The 19,773-nt window shown below is 48.9% G+C and overlaps 1 protein-coding gene across 2 annotated transcripts in view; it reads left to right on the top strand.

Annotated features, from left to right (window-relative positions):
- The window catches only part of SSRP1 (structure specific recognition protein 1), a 146,509-nt gene that overhangs the window by 53,825 nt on the left and 72,911 nt on the right, over window positions 1-19,773 (top strand). The gene's annotated exons all lie outside the window — the stretch shown is intronic.

A 19,773-nucleotide genomic window follows, 5' to 3' on the forward strand; every position in this document is an offset into this window, starting at 1 on the left:
CGCTTAACTGATCAGATGATGGCTATAGCAGATATTAATGTCGGAACAGCCAGGTTTTTAATCTCTTCCTAAAGCTAAGGAGAGTTGGGGCAGTTTTGATGGTAAGAGGGAGTGAATTCCATACTCTGGCTGTGGAGATCACAAAGCATCTGTCACCCCAGTTTGCTTTCCTTGTGCGTTGGACAGTGAGCAGCTTCGCCGATGATGAGCGAAGAGTTCTGGGGTTTTCGTGAGGACGGAGGCCATCTTTGAGAAACTGTGGGCCTGAGTTGATGGCTTTGTATGCAATGCACAGTGCCTTAAATTTTGTACGGCTCTTGACAGGAAGCCAATGGAGCTGTCGGATGTAAGGGGTGATGGAGGTGAACTTGGGAATTCCCAGTAAAATTCTGGCTGAGGCGTTTTGCACTAATTGAAGCCTTTTAAGAACTTTTTCCTGTGCATAGAGAAGAAGGGCATTGCAGTAGTCCGTTCTGGCAAAAACGAGGGTGCTGATCAGAGTTTTACCAGCTGAAGAGGGGAGGTAGGGAAGAAGCTTCTTTATCTTCTTCAGAGTGAAGGAGGTGGAGACTACCGAGTTGACGTGGTGATGAAAAAGCAGTCTGTCATCAAACATGACTCCCAGGTTGGGGACCTTAGTGACAGGTTCTGGTGGTGGTCACCTGTCATCCTTCCCTTGTCCACTGTAAACTCATACCGTTGATGTTTTCTGTGAGGAAATGGGGTGTATGATATGGTGTGGAATTGCGACCTCACTGTGTAATACATTTACCAACCCCTTTAGGGCCAGTAGATTTTGTCTGTCAAACCTTCAGCTCCACTCTGGGTGGCTGTGGCACTGCGCAGAAATGCTTACACAAAGAAACTAGTGTCAAGCATTTAAACCGCACCAAAACGACTGAAGAAGGAATTGACAAGGCACTCGAGATCCGACACCAATTCATAAAAATAGTCTATTTTTAGACTCCTCAATGAAAAAGATCCCCCGGAGGGTTCTTCAGATATAGAATTTCACTCAACCTCGAATAAGCATTGGCAGATTCAAAGGATTTGACACGTAGAATCTTTTTTTACTTAAAAGTTGGGCTAGTTGTAATATGGTCACCTGGTCCCTTAAGGTGACCAACTACAGTAAAGTGCCAGTCAGGGGTACCAACAAGGTCCTCAGAAAACATTACCTCCACAGACAAAGCAGTCTCCAAGCAATTCCAGGCAGTTTATCCTCTTTGCAATGTGTTCCTGATCAGGGGGTCAAAGCGGTGTGGTTTCCTGCGAAAAGGAGGTAACATCTCTCCGCAGTGCAGCCCCCTATATGGTTGGGGGGGCAAACTACACTAGAGGTTGGTGGGTTGTTAGGGGGCATCTCTAAGATGTCCTCCGAGTGCATTTTATAATAAATCCACCACTGGTGTCAGTGTGGGTTTATTATGCCGAGGCGTTTGACACCAAACTTCTCAGTCTTCAGTAAAGCCATCTTGGAGCTATGTAGTTCGTGTTGACAAACTCCCAGCCCCTGCACTTAAAATGGCTTCACTGCACTTGGTGTCCAAGAAAGGACTGACACTGTAAAGACATACTGCTCATGCAGTTTTTCCTCTCGCTTGTGGTATAGGCCACCCTGCTTTAGGGCTGTAAGGCCTGCCAGAAGGGCGCTTACCTATGCCACAGGCATTGGTGTGTATGCATGGCACCCAGGAATGTATGCCGTGTTGACTTTTAGTTTAGCTACACCTCAAAACATAGCCTGCAATGGTAGTGTACATGTGTTTGGTGTGGGGTCCTTTAGGGTGGTACAATCCATGCTGTAGCCCTAAGGGACCCTTTCTGTGCACAAGTCCCTTGGTACCTTTTACAAGGGACTTGTATGTGGGCCAGAGGTGTGCCAATTGAGGAAACAATGATACAGCTTAAGGAAAGCACACAAGCACTTGGAACCTGATTGTCCGGGACTCCGTGCACACTCAAAGTGCATCAGAAATCTGGAAAAAGGTGTGGGGGTTACTGCAAAAGAAACCCACTGCTCGATGCATACGAGCTGTAGACCATATTCTTTAGCATACATCGCCATCTAGTGTTGGGTCCGGATGTTTGCACTTTCTTTTTCTTCGAAGAAGTCTTTCCAGTCACGAGGTAGGTGACTCCTCCTTTCGATGATAGTGCGCATGGGCATAGACTCCATCTTTAGATTGTTTTTTTCTGCCATCAGGTTTGGATGTGTATTGCTGCGCTCCGGTTTTGTGTCGTTTTCTTACTGCCTCGACGCGTAAACCTCTACCCTCGATGGTATGGTCATCGATCGCGGTTCCCCATCAGACGCGCATCCTTTCAACTGAGAAACCCTTCGATCGAGAAACTAGAGGTGGGCCATTGGGCCTACCCGTGCCAGCAGTATATGGAGCTGACTCCATTTAAACTATGTCCCGGGTGTCGTGCTAAGTTTCCATGCACCGATTTGCAGGAGGTCTGCAACCTCTGCTTATCCCCCGAACACAACTAAAAGCACTGTGGGACGTGTCGATCGTTCCGATCGTAAGTCAATTCGTGGTCGTCTGGCTCGACGCCACGGGAGGCAACATCACATCGGCTCCGTACCGGATATCTTTAATGAAGATCCTGATTTCCAACATCCAGTTGAAGGAGCCAAGGAAGAAGAACAGGTCTCCTTGTCCGAAGCAGACTCATACATGGAGGAACAGCACATCACTCCGGGTCAGCGTACTGTGAGTACAGATTCCCTTGTTCCCAGTCAACATAAAACAAAGGCTCCAGTACCTCCTTTGCCTTCAGGCTCAGGTCGGCACAGACCAAGTTTCCGATGCCCCGCCCTCCAGCCCGGCTAAGAAACATAAAGATAAGCCTTCAGGCTCGAGCCAGCCCCATTCTGGGGCCGAACCAACACCTTCGGCACCGAAACATACGTCAAAGCATGTACCGGTCACCACACCACCAGCACCAAAGACTACATGTTTGACACCAAAGGCTTTGGAGCCGAAAACCTCCACACCTAAATGTTCGGAGCTGAAGTCCTCCACATCTACCGGTTCCAGACCTGATATCCTCGACACCTACAGGCTCGGATCCGAAATCCTCCTACAGGCTCGGTGCCAAAATCCTCCCCTCTGAAAGGCTCGGAGCTGTAATCTCCCACACCGAAAGGATCAGAACTGAAACCTACAAGCACTCGCAGCCTAAAACTTCCAACACCAAAAGCGCCGGAGCCGAAATCAACACACAAAGAAAAGGACACTCCATCCAAAGAGCTTCAGTCTGAAGAACAACCTTTGGATCCAAAGCAGAAAAGACTTGTCATTAACCCTCAAACATTTCACATTCATGCCACTCTTCCCCAAAAAACTGAAGATTGGTCTCTGAGGACTCTACTATACCTCTTAAGAAAAAGGGCATGAGTACTAACCCTTCTCCTCCTTACATTCCTCCTCCCTCTCCTCCTCCTAATCCTAATCTGGTTGTCACCAGCAAATTCACCACCACCTCCACCTACCACACAGGATGACTATTACGGGGATGGGAATGGGGATACAGATGAAGAGCAGGACATGGCATAAGATCAGGATATACCACAAGACACTGACCCTTGGGAAAATTGTGATAAGGAACCGGATACAGACAACGACCTTGACATGTATCCTTCTAGACCCTCCCCACCTGATGACACTGGATACGCTCAGCTCATTAACAGAGCTGCTCAATATCACGGGGTGGAGCTCCATAAAGAGCCTTTGGAAGAGGATTTCCTCTTTGAGACACTCACTTCCCAAAGATCTACTCGCACTTTACCAATGCTAAAGGGCATGTTAAAGCACATGGATGAGGTATTTAGAGACCCGGTTAGGGCAAGAATAATCGCACCCAGAGTAGACCAGAAATTTAAATCTGCTCCTACAGGTGCTGCTTACATCCAAGGTCAATTGCCTTTGGACTCTCTAGTAGTCTCTAACGCTCACAAGAGAGCTACCGCTCAAACCAAAGGTGAGGCCCCCCTCCTGACAAGGAGTCCAAGCTCATTGATGCCGCGGGTAAGAGAGTGGCTACACAAGCTGCAAATTATTTGCGTATTGCAAACACTCAGGCTCTGCTAGCACGCTAAGATAGGGCTCGTTACGATGAGTTATAATAACTCATGCAACACTTACGGATCAGTACAAAGCAAAAGCTAATGACCTTATCCAGGAAGGCAAACTAATCACTAACACTTCCATAAATGTGCACTAGACGCAGACCCGCATGGATTAGGATTTCTGGATTTAAACAGGAGGTACAATCCTCCATACTTAACCAGCCCTTTAATAAGGAACATCTTTACGGGCTAGCTGTGGATACCTCCGTGGAGAAAATGAGGGACAATGAGGTTGCAAAGTCTATGGTGGCTTTACAATTACCTACTAATATGGGTTCCTTTCGCTGCTCCTTTTACAGGGATGGTTCAAAGACTGTCCACCAAAAATCCCTCCTTCTTTTACAAGGGTAACAACCAATCCCCCTCTTCCAGAGGTTATTTTCGAGGAGGTTCTAGAGTAAACAATTAGGGAAGAAGCAGAGGTAACGCCACTCGCACTTCCTCTGCTAACAAACCGTGACATCCTTCCACTACCCCTGATCATTCCACTCCTGCCTGGGGATGTCTTGGTCAATTCCTACCTGTCTGGAACTCAATCACCTCAGACAAGTTGGTACTACAAATTATCCAGTATGGTTACTGCCTGGAGCTTACCAGCACTAGTTCACAACCATGTTGGAACTATCAGTAATTCCTCACCAAAAACGATACCTTTCCGCCTGGTTTCCCACTCAGAACCATGGAAAGATAAGACATCCAGATCCCAGTCATCTCAACCTTGTGATCTGGCACCTGAAGTATTAGAGTGTGGCTACCTTAATCTTCCCAATTCATGAAAGACGACAGAATGCACACCTGAGTTTCCGAAATCTTTTCATCTTTCAGCTTGCTTTGTTTCCTTTCATCCAAGGCATGCAACCCGGACAAGTGGTTAGCCCGAGCCACCTAGTAAATAATCCAAAAGACCTGGAGCGGATTCTCGTTTGGGGCGAGAATCCGCTCCAGGTCTTTTACCTTAATCTTCCGCCAGACTGCTTGAATGTCATCAAAGAAGCTAGACGCCCTACCACAAGAGCATGCTATGTAATTAAGTGGAAGCGTTTTTATAGTTTATTGTAACAACAATCAAATCAATCCACTAGATGCATATATCTGTAACATCTTTTGTTATCTGTTACACCTGCAGCGTTCTAATTCAGCATATACATCTATACGCTTAGATCTTGTTGCAATAGCTGTATACCTGCAAAACAGATACTTGTCTCTGTTTAGAGTGCCCGCTATTAAAGCTTTTATGGAAGGACTTAAAAGAATCATTCCTCCTAGACTTCCACCTTCTCCAGTGTGAAACCTTAACATAGTTCTTACAAGACTCAGGGGTCCACCCTTTGAGCCATTGCACAAATGTGAACTACAATTTCTCACTAGGAAGGTAGCCTTCCTTATCACCATCACATCTCTAAGACGAATGTGTGAGCTTCAGGCACCAACTATACAAGAACCATTTTTGCAAATACACCAAAACAAAGTTGTTCGTAGGACTAAACCCAAATCTTTACCCAAAGTTGTCTCTGCCTTTCACATCAACCAGTTTGAGTTGCCTGCATTCTTCCCTCAACCAGAATCAGTGGCACAGCGTGCTCTTCACAAATTAGATGTCAAAAGAGCATTACTATACTACATAGAAAGGACAAAACCCTTAAGAAAAACTAAACAACTTTTTGTTGCTTTTGCGGCACCACATAAAGGCAATCCCATATCAAAAGCGGGTATTGCTAGGTGGATAGTGAAGTGTGTTCAAATATTTTTACATTAAAGCTAAGCGCTCAATAACAATTCCCCCTAGAGCACGCTCCACGCAAACTAGGGGCTTCTATGGCATTCTTAGGGAATATACACTTAGATGACATCTTCAAAGCTGCAAGATGGTCTGCACCACAAACATTCATAAACTACTATTGTGTAGATGTGTTGGGAAAACAACAAGCTAGTGTGGGCCAGGCAGTTTTACGAACACTATTCGAGGCATATGAGCTGCAGATTGTACACTATGTGTAAATCGCCATCTGGTGTTAGGCTCGGATGCTTGCACTTTGTTGTCTTGGAAGAGTCTTTTGTAGTCATGAGATAGGTGACTCCTCCTTTGGACGATAGTGCGCATGGTCATCGACTCCATGGTTTGATTGTTTTTTCCACCATTGGGTGCGGATGTAACTTTTGCGTTCCAGTTCGGTGCCATATTTCCACACCTTTTAGAAGCCCAAACTATCTACAACTCAACTGTATTTTTTTCGATCGCACGATCTTCGACGTGCATCTCAACTACTCTATTCCGGTCGTCGACGCAGGCCGCTGGGCTTATCGACGCTGTTCGGGCCTACAGCTCATGGAAAGGACTCCATTCACAAAATGCCCCAGTGTGGAGCGCAATTTCCCACACAGTGGTTACAGACAACGGAGAAGTGTGGCTCAGGGGTTAGAGGCGGCAGACCCGGAATCTGAGATCGGTCCTGGACCAGGGTTCAATTCCCCGCCCCGGCGGGTCTTGGGCTAAAAATTCCACGGACTCGATAATTCTCGTCCCGGTGCCTCCTCAACTCTCGGGTTCACACTCTGCGACTCTGGGCAATAGCTTGCTTAATCTCCACAACGGCCCCTCGCGGCGGGATGCCTGACTTTCACCCTGTGGACACCCTGTCGGGGCTTCTCACAGGGGAATATCAGGACGGGTTCCCTAGGCAAGCGCCAGGATACCCTTGTGGTGACAGGTTGCGCTATATAAGTATACCTACATTTACATTTACATTTACAGTCTGTAACCAGTGTCTCATCCGATCACAATGAGAACCTTTTTCAATCCAAGAAAACAATCCGTGATCGTCGTGCCCGACGACACATCATGGCACAGCGAGCAGCTCCGGCACCAGTGGACACCTTTGACGAAGGCCCCGATGTCCCGGAGAAGGATTTTGAGGACCTGGAAATCTTGTCCGAAGCAGACGACTCAGACGACCACATCACTCCTGGTCAATGAGTGAGTACAACTGCTCCTACCCCATCTCCACCCGAAAAAAAAGAAGGCCCTGGTCAAGACTTCTCCTGCTGGCCCCAGTCGCGACCGAAAACAAGTTTCAGAAGCCCCGCCCTCAGTACCGGCTCCGAAGATAAAGGACAAGCCTTCTGGTAGCTCGGGATCGAGCAAACCGCATATCTGTCCCGCATGCGCCTTCGGCACCGAAGACGGGAGAGCAACCTACTCACAAAAAGAAGTATGCACCGACCACCTTGACGCAGCCAAAATCTTCAGAACCGAAAAAGATTTCTGTATCCATAGCCAAGCCAAAGGACCCTAAACCACCTCTTAAGGCCTCGGAGCAGAAATCCAAACCCAGCTCGGATCATAAAAAGTCGGTACCGAAAGCGGTCACTGAAGAGGAAGAACTTTTTCGATTGGATCCTGTCAATCCCAAGCAGAAAAAACTCCATAAAGACCCCAAAACAGGAAATGTGGCTACTATTCCACACAAGTACGTTGGTGTACCGACCAGATTTTTGGACCAGATGGAATCCGCTCCTAGGAGCCCCTCTAATCCAGCCGGAACGTAAACAACTCCCTCCTTAGAACATATCTACAATGGGTATAGGCATATGTATAACATCTCGTCCTTAAGGATGGGGAAAATAGCAATGAACAAGCATTGGTTCTACAATATCCTATTCACACCTATTAGTCTCGCGGCCACATAAGCCCAGACTAGTCTACCCTGGGGCAGATCTGATAATATACCATTTCGCACTTTATTCACTTGACACGCGATCCGGCGCGTCTACACACGTGGGCCTGCAGTCCCAGTGCTCTCCTTTATACCCAGTCGGCAATCCAGCAGACCTACACACCCCTCAATCTTGGGTGCTCTCACTTACACACGGCCTACAATCTGGCAGGCCTCCACACCGTATCCCTCCGGTGCTCTCATTTACACACGGTCTACAATCCGGCAGACCTACACACCTATCCTTAGGTGCTCTCATTAACACCGTGTACCAACGACTATCACTTTCCTATGAATCCTCAGGGATGAAATCTGTAATTATCTATTCAGGGTAAAACTATGGCAATGGAAATTAGTATAGTGTTCGAATCATAATATGTGCCTTCTGTTCTTGGCATCAACTGTTCCCTGCCTCCCTACTTATTCAGTCACTCCTTACCTGACCGGGATTCACATCCGTTCATGCAAACAACGTCTGACTAGGAGAACTAGATTACTATGATCGAACAAGAATACAAGGCACATGTCGGTTCACCAAAAATGGGGGCATTTATTACAGTAAAAGAAATAAACACAATACTACACGATATATATATATATCTATACGTATATATGCTGCAAAGAAAAAGTAGAGGTTAAGGTGCGCGCTTCGCAAGGGAAGGGGCAGATATCACCTGGTTAATATGAAGTTTGGACTCGGCAGTCATCTAGATTCTCGTCTCGTCTCTCTCTGTGTCTTGGCTTGTCTCGGGGGTCCACCTCAGCCGTCACAAGTACACGTCTGCACCACTAGGCTCAACCTCCTCTGCTTCCCTCCAAGTCACTGGAACCTTGCTCGTTATTAGCTACCGTCTCTCTCTCTCTCTCTCTCTCGTTCTCAGAGAGTCTCGGTTTAGAATCTTTTCTCAGACTTCAAAATGGCGATTGTCTGCCGCAGAAATAATTAAGAGCATAGATGCTAACGGCTAGCTGCCGCCTACGGACTGACTGACTCAGTGCCTAACACTTTCACTAATATGGAAGCTGTCCCTTCATGGAAAGTTACGGCCAGTAACCTGCCGCCCACCAGATTCTTGTACCTCCCTGTACCAAGGACACATTCCCAGCCGGCCGGCCTGAAGTTGTGTCTTCGGAGTGGAGAAAAATACAGTCTTTCGATAAGGGCCAGCCTGAACCGGTTCTCTCCAAGCGAACAACACCTTGAAACTAAAACATTACATTTAACCTAGAAAAGCCTCTCCAGCTACCAGGCAGAGGGCAAGATGGAGTCTGTCCCGTTTAAGGCCTGCAAGGCCCAAAATATGCATGGCTCCATAGAAAATGTACTAATACTCTTACAAAAGGACGGATCATCACTAATACTTATATATCTATCCCCTAGCTTTAGTTTATAAGCCCTAATCTAAGGAAAAGGGTACGAAAATGCACTACTGTGCCTTATGGATAGGTCCTACTTATAGTCCTAATCCCTATACTATAAGGGTAATAGGCTGGAGTCATCCTCCATCATCCTCCTTCTAAAAAGGGTCGGAAAAGTCGGTTATTACAGTTGGACACACCAGACACTCCTGCAGTGTCGGTCAAGAAAGACTGTGCCCCTTCACCTACAAGACCCTCTTCTCCTGTTATTCCTCCTCAGCCTATTCCTCCTCCTAAGCCTGTCTCCCTCCACAGCCTCCAAATCTCCCACCTCATTCACCACCACCACAGGATGATGATAATTTAGGGGATGGGGGAGGCAACAATGACCCTTTCACTGACCCTGATGACAACATTTACCTGATCAATACTAAACCCAGGCAAATGATTTAATTCAAGAGGGCAAATTAATAACGAATGCATCAATCAAGTTGAAGCTGCATACACAACCTCTTGGTCCATTAACACTAGTGTGCTACTCAGACAACATGCCTGGTTACGCATTTCAGGCTTTAAACAGGAGGTATAAACAACTATCCTCAACCAGCTGTTCAATCAGGATCAACTCTGAACTGGCTGTAGACCACACTCTGGAGAAGATGAAAAAGGACACAGACTGCAAAATCCATAGGAGCATTCCAGTCTCCATCCACATGTGGCTCCTTTCGTCGCTCCTTCTATAGAGGAGCATCTAAAAACATTGCAACAGACACCGCCTCCTCTTCCTACAAAACACCACACAAACCTCCCCCAACAGAGGATATTTTAGAGGCGGATATAGGGGCCATAACAACAAAGGGAGAGGCTGAGGCAACAATAACACTTGCGCCTATCCCACTAATAAACCGTTACTTTCCCCCACTCCCTCCAGGCCATTCCACTCCGGTTGGAGGAAGACTCTCACAGTTCCTACCTGTCTGGGATTCCATGACACAGACAAGTGGGTAAGACAAATTATCCAGTATGGTTACTGCCTGGAACTTACAGCAACCCCTCCCACCATACTACCCAAACAGTGACCAATGTCCACAGAACACCTCACGCTGTTAAAACAAGAGGTTCTCTCACTGCTTCAAAAGCATGCAATAGAACCAGTTCCCTTACACCATCAAGGAACAGGGGTTTATTCACTGTATTTCCTATTACCCAAAAAGGATGGCACCCAAAGGCCTATACTCGACCTCAGACCCTCCATTTCTATATACAGTCAGATAATTTTCAACAGCATGATCGTGAAGCATGAGCCTACTTGCAATCTTCGCTCAGCTCATCTTTGCTTACCTTACCTTCCTTCAAACGGAAGCGCCAGGGAGGGTGTTTGTTTGCTTATCTTGCCCCTAAGGCTTGGAATGCTCTCCCTTTGACAATCAGGAGCTGTGCAAACCTCATGGAGTTTCGGAGAGCTTTGAAGACCTGGCTTTTTAAGCAAGCATCCGGATAGGTTATCTTCCGTCAATTTTCCTCACTGTCAGCGCCATGAAACCCGTGGGTCCCCGTGCGTTTATAAATTTCGATTAACATAACATCACTCTCAAACAGATCCTCCCACTCCTGCAACAAAGCGACTTCCTTGCCACACTAGATCCCAAGCACGCCTCCTTCAACATACTCCTACACCCTGCTCACAGGAAGTATCTAAGGTTCATAGTCTGAGTTCCCCCTGATATCTCCCCCTGCGAAATCTACCACCACTCAAATCTGGCTCAATCACCTAACAGCACTCCATGTCCGACCGACCATCGTGGATTCTGCGAAATCCTTAGGCATCACACTCGACGCAAAGCTCAGCATGCAACACCACATTAGCAAAGCAACGAAAGGAGCTAACTTCCAAATCAATACATTAAGGAAACTTAAACCCTTCCTCCCTGTCAGACTTCCAAACTGCTGTACAAGCCCTAGTCATCCCACGCATTGACTATGGAATTGTGGCCCTCAGCGGACTCCCTCTAACAACTGCCCCCCAAAGAGCCTCCTTGAACGCTGCCGCGAGACTCATCACTGGCTCAAGAAAGCACTCTCATATAACCCCCGATTTAATATCCCTGAATTGGCTGCCCTTTGAAGCCAGAATACAGCTGAAAATTGCTGTTATGACACTCGGCAGTACACCACAAGGCACCCCACTACCTCACTGAAAAGTTGACTATATCAGGAGGGTCGAGATCCAATAGAAGTACAAAAAATCTACTCCTGAAACCTCGAAGATTCCGGAAGGAAAAAACTTACAAACGCTCCTGCTCAGGAATGGCACCCAGGATTTGGAACGCACTCCCTCCTGAAACCAGGCTTATCACCTCCACTGCCTTCTTCAAGAAAGAGGTGAAAGCCCTCCTTATGGCCAAGTTCTCCTGAACTTTATCGTTTGCTGGACCAGAGACTTTGCACTGACTTGGTACCACTAGCTACCCTAATGTCTAATGATATCATATCCTTGCTAGATTTCGAGCCTATCATACTACTCTCTCATTACCTATTATTTTTATGTTCATGTTAGTTTGCTAAACTGGATGTTCCCTACCCCTTCTCTCCCTGTAACTCTTAGAAAGTGGTATAAGCCAACCTTATAGCCTAGCTCTCCTGATCTCTATTGTAGCTGGACCAAAGGCTCTGCACCGCTCTTATTTTATCGTCTATTCGATTGTTTGTTATTCCAACAGCATATGACTACTATCCGATCTTGCTATTGAATATTATACTGTACCCAATATTATGTTTAGTCACCCTCTTGTTGCCCTCACCCCCTGCTCCTGTGAAGCGCTCTGATATCTGCAAAGATCTTGTTCGCGCTATATAAAACTCTGAATAAATAAATAGTGGACGGACAACACCATCAGTTCAAAGTCCTTCTATTCGGGGTGACCACCGCACCCAAAGTGTTAAAGTGACTTGCGGTGGTAGCAGCACATTTAAGAAGACAACAAATCCATGTCTTACCATATCTTGACAACTGGCTAATAAAAACCAAGTCATTCAACCAGTGTGTTCATCACACTCCTCAAACTATCCACCTGCTACACCACTTCAGATTCACAGTAAACTACCCCCCAAGTCAAACTTCAACCCTCCCACATACATCAGTATCTAATGGCCACCGTAGACACCTCTAGAACTTTGGCATATCCAAATCCAGCCAGGATAGCCAGTATACAAACACTAATCAGCAGATTTCAACATCAGCATTCCCTCACCGCAAGGGTATTCATACAACTCCTAGGAATGATGGCCTCTTGCATCTTTATCGTACCTCATGCAAGACTTCAGATGCGCCCCTTACAGGAATGCCTAGCACGTCAGTGGAACCAGGCTCAAGGAGAACTTACAGGTCTGGTGTTGGTGGACAGCCGCACCCATCGCTCTCTCCAGTGGTGGAACACACAAAACCCGTCCAAAGGGTGGCCGTTCCTCGAGCCAGTTCCACAGATAGTGCTAACAGCAGACACATCACTCACCGGTTGGGGAGCTCATCTCCTAAACCATACAATTCAAGGCAAATGGACCACTCAACAAAAACATCTCCATATCAATCACCTAGAATTAATAGCAATATTTCTAGCATTAAATGATTCCAAGTACATCTACAATACAAGACTGTACTAGTCCGGACGGATAACATGACAGCCATGTATTATATACAGAAACAGGGAGGCACACATTCTTTGCAGCTGTCCCACCTCGCACAAAACATTTGGAGATGGGCCATTCCACAAAACATATACCTCATGGCAGAACATCTTCCAGGAGTTCACAGATTGCTGATCTCCTAAGTCGGCAGACACAGCAGATACACAAATGGGAACTTCATCCTCCAGTTCTTCAACCATTTTTCCAAATGTGGGGTCATCCAGACATAAATCTGTTCGCCACACATGGAAATGCAAAATGCCAAAACTTCGCCGCCAGGTTTCCACACCAGTTGTCCAAAGGCAATGCGATATGGATGAACTGGTCAGGCAGATTTGTGTACGCTTTTCCACCACTCCCACTTATTCCTCTAGTAGTAAGCAAGCTCAGACAACCATCTCTCAAGCTGATCCTAGTGGCTCCCACATGGGCATGCCAACTATCAACACTACTGGAACTCTCAGTAGTTCCACACCAAAAACTACGCCTCTCCCAAACATTACTAACGCCGAACCATGGAGAGATAAGGCACCCCGTCCAGGTCAACTGAATCTAGCGATCTGGCTCCTGAAGTCCTAGAGTTCGGATATCTTAACCTTCCATCGGACTGTGTGAACATCATTAAAGAAGCCAGACGCCCTACTACTAGAGCTTGCTATGCAGCAAAATGGAAAAGATTTGACTAAACCCTTTCGAAAAACAAAACTGTTTGTAGCCTTCTCCCCACCTCATAAAGGTAACCCCATCTCAAAAGCTGGGCGATCGCCAGGTGGATAGTAAAATGCATTCAGATATGCTCCCCTAGAGTGCATTCAACACGCAAGCTAGGGGCTTCCAGGGCATTCTTAGGGAACATTCCCTTAGATGATATATGTAAAGCAAGAACATGGTCTACACCACACACCTTCACCAAACTCTATTGTGTTGACGTGCAGGCAAAACAACAAGCTTCTGTAGGCCAAGCTGTTTTTTTTACAACCCTGTTTCAAACCACTGCAACGGATACCGGTGACCACCTCTAGGGGAGACACTGCTGTACAGTCTATGCATAATGTACAATCTGCAGCTCATATGCCTCGAACCGAAAATGCTACATACCAGTATGCAGCTGTTCCTGGCATGTAGAGCTGCAGAGTTGTACACCCACCTGCCTCCCTCTATCTTTTCCATTATTATCTTAATTAGATAAATTTACATGAACATCTCTTACTACTTACTGCCTCCATCATTTCCCATCATGGCAAAAACAATCTAACCATGGAGTCCATGCGCACTACCGCCCAAAGGAGGAGTCTCCTATCTCGTGACTACAAAAGACTCTTCCAAGATCACAACAAAGTGCAAGCATCTGAGCCCAACACCAGATGGCCATCTATGCATAGTGCTCAACTCTGCACCTCTACATGCCAAGTACAGATGCATTTTCCTTCAAACCAGTGCAACAGATACAGGTCAGCCACCGCTTTGGGAGATAACTGCTATGTAGTCTATGCTAAAGCATATGATCTACAGCTCCTATGCCTTGAACGGAAAATGCTATTTACCCAGTATGCATCTGTTCTTGGCTTATAGAGCTGTAGAATCATATGCTCCCACCCGCCTCCCCGGGTACCTTCCCCTTTTGCAGTACCATCCTAGATACATGCATTCATGGACATCTCTTTATTACTCTTACTAACTCCATCCTCACCCTTTACGGCAAAACAATCTAAGCATGGAGTCGATGCCCATGCGCACTATCACCGAAAAGAGGAGTCACCTACCTTGTGACTTGGAAGACTTCTTCGAAGAAAAACAAAGTGCAAACATCCTGACCCAACACTAGATGGTGATCTATGCTAAAGCATATGATTCTACAGCTCTATATGCCAAGAACAGAGGTCTTATTCATTGCATTTTCATATTTATATGAATTAAAGTCATTCAGTTATTTCATGAATACAAAAAGACTGTCAAGGTGAATTTTTGTTCAACAAAGGTGGCAATAGTGAATAGTGCTCAAGTGGTGAGAGATTTCCTATATATGTACAGTGAGAGATACAAATCTGTACAATCAATATATACATATAGTTATTCTTTTCGAAGCCATTCTTGACAATTGTCTAAAGAATTTCCAACGTTTCTTTAAGTTTTTGAATTCTTAGATGTCAATGGGTTGTTGTTGTGTCGACGTTTCGACCCTTCTGCGCCCGTGTCTAAGGTCGCGGCAGGTCTTTTTCAAGACAGGTGTATTGCACAACAGTCCACTCGAATAGCAGGTCGTATTGAGTCGCCTGTGAGGACTGAGGCTACTTGGCCATAAAATCCGCTTTCAATGACGTCGCCGGAGTACTTAGATGTCGCCCTCGCGCGCTGACGTCAGTTCTTCTTTTTTCCGTGCCAGCAAGCGCCGATCCGGAAAAAGTGGTACCCTTAGTCAATTTTTGATCTATTTCGAAGTCTGTACGACTCAAACGGTGCCGGTAGGGATGCCCGGGTTCAAACCCTGCGCCGACTGCGACTGACTGATGTCGGTTACCGACCCCCATCGCCGGTGTCTTCATTGCCTAGGCCTCGACCACTACTACAAGGCCTGCTCCGACTGTCGAGCTCTGACGTCTAAGGCTAGGCGGGAGCTCGAGCTCCGGCAGTCGGTCCCGCTCCGCTCGAGGTCTTGGTCCGCGAGGAGGTCGAGGGACCGGTCGCGGGGTTGGAGCCATCATGACTTCGGGAGTCGTCCAAGGTCTTCAGGCTCGAGGTCCTCGGGTAAGCACAAGAAGTCGAAGAGATGTCATCGCTCTTCCGACTCCCCCCGACGAGGCCGGGGGTTCGGGCGACACCGCCCGCGAGGCTCCGGCAGAGCCGCGTGCGTTGCAGCCTGCTCCATACCAGACGGTCCCTGGGCAGCACGCGCCGCCCGAGGATCTCGAGGCCTTCCTCACGGCCATGAGGTTGCTCTCTCCTCCGTCAGGCTCCGCGGCGCCTTTGGGGTCTGCGGCCCCGACTGGGAGTCCGTGGGTCAGGTGCTTTGGCCCGACGTCGCCGGTGACTTCGGTCTGGGTCGCTGCCGGTCGACCCTGTCCGGCGTCGGCCCCCAGGGTGTCGCCCCCGGCACCGCCTTCGGGCGGCACCGCCCCCGATCCCTCCCTCGATTGGTGTCCGGCGCCGGACCGGCGCCGCTCGATGCTATATCAGACGCCGCTAGGAGATTTCTACTTCTATGACCCGGCCCCATCCTTTGGTCCTGAGTCTAAGGAGATGGGTGGTGAGGGACATAAGGGAGTGCCAGTCTCATCAGGACTGGACAGGTGAGCTAGGGGACGCCAGTGGTCTGGACACCTCGCCAGACACTGGTTTTGTCTCCCCTCCTACCGTGGCTACGGAGGAAGGGGCTGCTTATAGTGTGGTGTTGACGCGGGCTGCCAAGGTCTTGGGCCTGAAGCTCCACGTCACGGCCATGAGGACTAACCTCCTCACTGAGGTCCTTAAACCGCAGGCAAGTTCGACCGAGCCTCTGCTGCTGTTTAATGAGGCCTTGTCTGACGTTCTTTTGGGCACTTGGTCCAGGCCCACTACAGGTAGATAGGAACGTTGCCAGACGCCACTTCCCGGCTCCAGGCGACCCTGCTTTCCTGTCTACCCACCCCACCCCCGAGAGCCAGGCCTCTAACTCCCATTCTCTCTAATTCTCCATCAATGTGCCGAAGTCACACCTGTGTCCCTCTCAGAAGTTCCTCTTCATCAGAGCGGTTCTATACTCAGCGCAGATTCGGGTTTATCCTCCCGATCAGCGGGTTCGGGATATTCAGGCTATGACTCCGATCTTTCAGCCGTTATCCTGAGACTCGGTCAGGTTGACGCTGCGGCTTCTGGGGCTGATGGCCTCCTGCATCCTTCTGCCAGGTGGCGGATGCGGGCTCTGCAGTGGGACCTGAAGTTTCAGTGGGCCCAGCATCAGGGCAACTTGTCCGACCAAGTCTTGATCTAGGAGGGCACTGAAAGACCGTTGCAGTGGTGGCTCACGGACCGCAATTGGGTCTGCGGCAGATCCCTCTCCCTACCCCAACCGGAGCACGTTGTTGTGACGGACGCGTCCCTCCAGGGCTGGGGGGTCCACATGGGAGAGGCTGAGATCAGAGGCCTCTGGTCTCCGGCGGACTCCCGGCTCCATATCAACCTTCTGGAGCTGCGGGCGATCCGACTTGCACTGAGGACATTCCTCCCCTCTGTCCGGGGGAGTGTAGTGCAGGTGTTCACGGACAACACCACCGCCATGTGGTACTGCAACAAACAGGGCGGGGTGGGGTCGTGGACCCTATGTCAGGAGGCTCTGCGCCTCTGGCAGTGGCTGCAACATCAGGGCGTGACCCTGGTGGTTCAACAACTGGCAGGTTCCCTGAACGCCAGGGCGGACGAACTCCGCCGTCTGTGCATGATGGATCACGAATGGCGTCTGAACTCGGACGTGGCGCAAGGCAGTGGGGAGAGCCTTGGTTAGATCTATTCTCCACCGAAGAGAACGCGCAATGTAATCAGTTCTGCGCGTTGGAATTTCCAAGACGCACTCGCTTGGCGACTCTTTTCGTCGTGAGTGGAGATTCGGTCTGTTGTACGCCTTTCCGCCTATACCACTTCTGCCCAGAGTGCTAAAGATCAGGCGCGACTGGGCCCAAGTCATCCTTGTGGCTCCGGACTGGGCACGAAGATACTGGCATCCTGAGCTACTCAGTATGTCTCTCTATCCCCCAATTCGTCTGCCTCTTCAGGAGGACCTTCTGTCGCAGCAGCAGGGGACGGTCCTCCACCCAAACCTGTCCAGTCTCCACCTCCATGCTTGGAGATTGAGCGGCGACAGTTGAGGCCATTTGACTTGCCTCCTTAAGTTTGTACTGTGATTCTGGCAGCCAGGCGTCCCTCCACCAAGTCGGTATATGCCTGCAGGTGGAACAAATTTTGTGGCATGGTGCACAGCAAAGGCTGTGGATCCTCTCTCTGCACCCCTTTCTGAGGTTCTCCTCTTCCTTCTCTCTCTTGCCCAGCAGGGCTCTGCTCTGGGCACTATCAAGGGTTACCTTTCTGCACTTTCAGCCTTCTTAAGGCTACCTGATCAGCCTTCTTTATTCAAGTCCCCGATTGTAATTAGGTTCTTGAAGGGCATCACTCATATGTTCCCCCCTGTTCCTTTCGTGATGCCCCAGTGGGACTTGAACCTGGTTCTGACTTTTCTGATGTGTGCTCCTTTTGAGCCGCTTCATAACTGTCCTCTTCGTCTTCTTGCACTTAAGACTGCTTTCCTGGTTGCCATCACCTCCGCCAGGAGAGTGAGTGAGCTCCAGGCTCTTTCCTATAAATCTCCTTTCCTTTCTGTCCATCCGGACAAAGTTGTGTTGCGGCAAGACCCTCTTTCCTGCCCAAGGTAGTCACAGCCTTCCACATCAGGCAGTCCATCACCTTGCCCACCTTCTTTCCGCCTCCGCATCCCTCGAAAGAGGAAGAGAGTCTCCACCGTCTGGACCCAAAACATGCGCTCTCCTATCTGGATCGCACTCGCCAGTTCCGGGTGGATGACCAACTCTTTGTTGGTTACGTGGGCGCTAAGAAAGGTTGGGCGTTGCACAAACAGACCATCTCTCGGTGGGTCGTCTTGTACATCAAGGTATGCTACTCCTTGGCTAAGAAGGAGCCTCCTGTTGTGCTGCGGGCCCATTCCACTCGGGCCACGGCAGCTACCACTGCCCTGGGCCGGGAGTCCCCTTGCAGGACATCTGTTAGGCAGCTACGTGGGCCTCGCGGCACATGTTCGCAAGGCACTACTGGCTGGACAGCCAAGTCCGGAGGGATGGCTTCTTTGGCCGTTCCGTCCTCCAGGACTTTCTGGTGTGATTATTGGTTCGCAGACCCACCACCGAGGTTTGTTATTGCTGGGGTATCTATTCTAAGGTAAGGAATCTAATACTAACCTGTTTCCTTCAAATGCACAAGTTACTTACCTTCGGTAACGATATATCTGTAAGAAACAGTAGTTAGTATTATATTCCTTACCGACCCACCCATCCTCCCCGTTCTGCGAACCGATATCTAGGGTTAAGGGCACCCCCTTTCAGGGCCCTAGTTTCATGGCACCAGTGTTGGTTTTTATCATGGCTCTGCGTTTCTGGCGCGGAAAAGCTGTGTATAAGAGCTGACGTCAGCGCGCACGGGCGGCGTCTAAGTACACCGGCGACGTCATTCCAATGACTGAAGCGGAGCCGCAAACGACGCCTACCGACGCGCAAGGGTACTGCCACGCAAAAGTTTCCGGATCCAGTCTGACGCCTGGGTATATTGTAAGGTAAGGAATCTAATACTAACTGTTTCTTACAGATATATTGTTACCGAAGGTAAGTAGCTTGTGCTTCAAAGGCAGCATCCCGCCTTTGTGAGCTTCCCCAGAACATTCAGCAACTGTTCCCCACTGGTTCTACCCCCCACTTAAGGCGGGAGAACCGGCAGGAAAAACAAGTGAGGGAAAGGTGTGCACACCTCTGCCAACCCCACCCCTCAGGTGGGGGAGGTGAGGTGAAGCTCAAGTCCCCGCCATCTTGAGGATTGGGGGACTTGGCCAACCAGGGACAGGCTCCTGCCCCCTCTGACTGGAGGGTGGCACGATACGGGTGTACCCAACCCAGGGAAGGGACCCATTGGTCCCTGTCCTTACCTACCTGTAACTCCCCTAAATTTTGTATTCAGGGGCAACTCTGAACCTTGCTTTCTCAGATCCAGCCTGACAACAAGAAAAGAACTGAACAGCCGTGCAGCCAGCTAACAAGATGACGCCCACTGACTTGGCCGCAGCCCTACCGGCCTGTCTCCCCTCGAACCTGCTCCTGCGAAATCCCGGTGTGTCCTGCAGCCAACAAT

The sequence above is a fragment of the Lissotriton vulgaris genome, chromosome 1_2, assembly GCF_964263255.1.
Source record: "Lissotriton vulgaris chromosome 1_2, aLisVul1.2, whole genome shotgun sequence".
Classification (NCBI taxonomy): Eukaryota; Metazoa; Chordata; class Amphibia; order Caudata; family Salamandridae; genus Lissotriton; species Lissotriton vulgaris.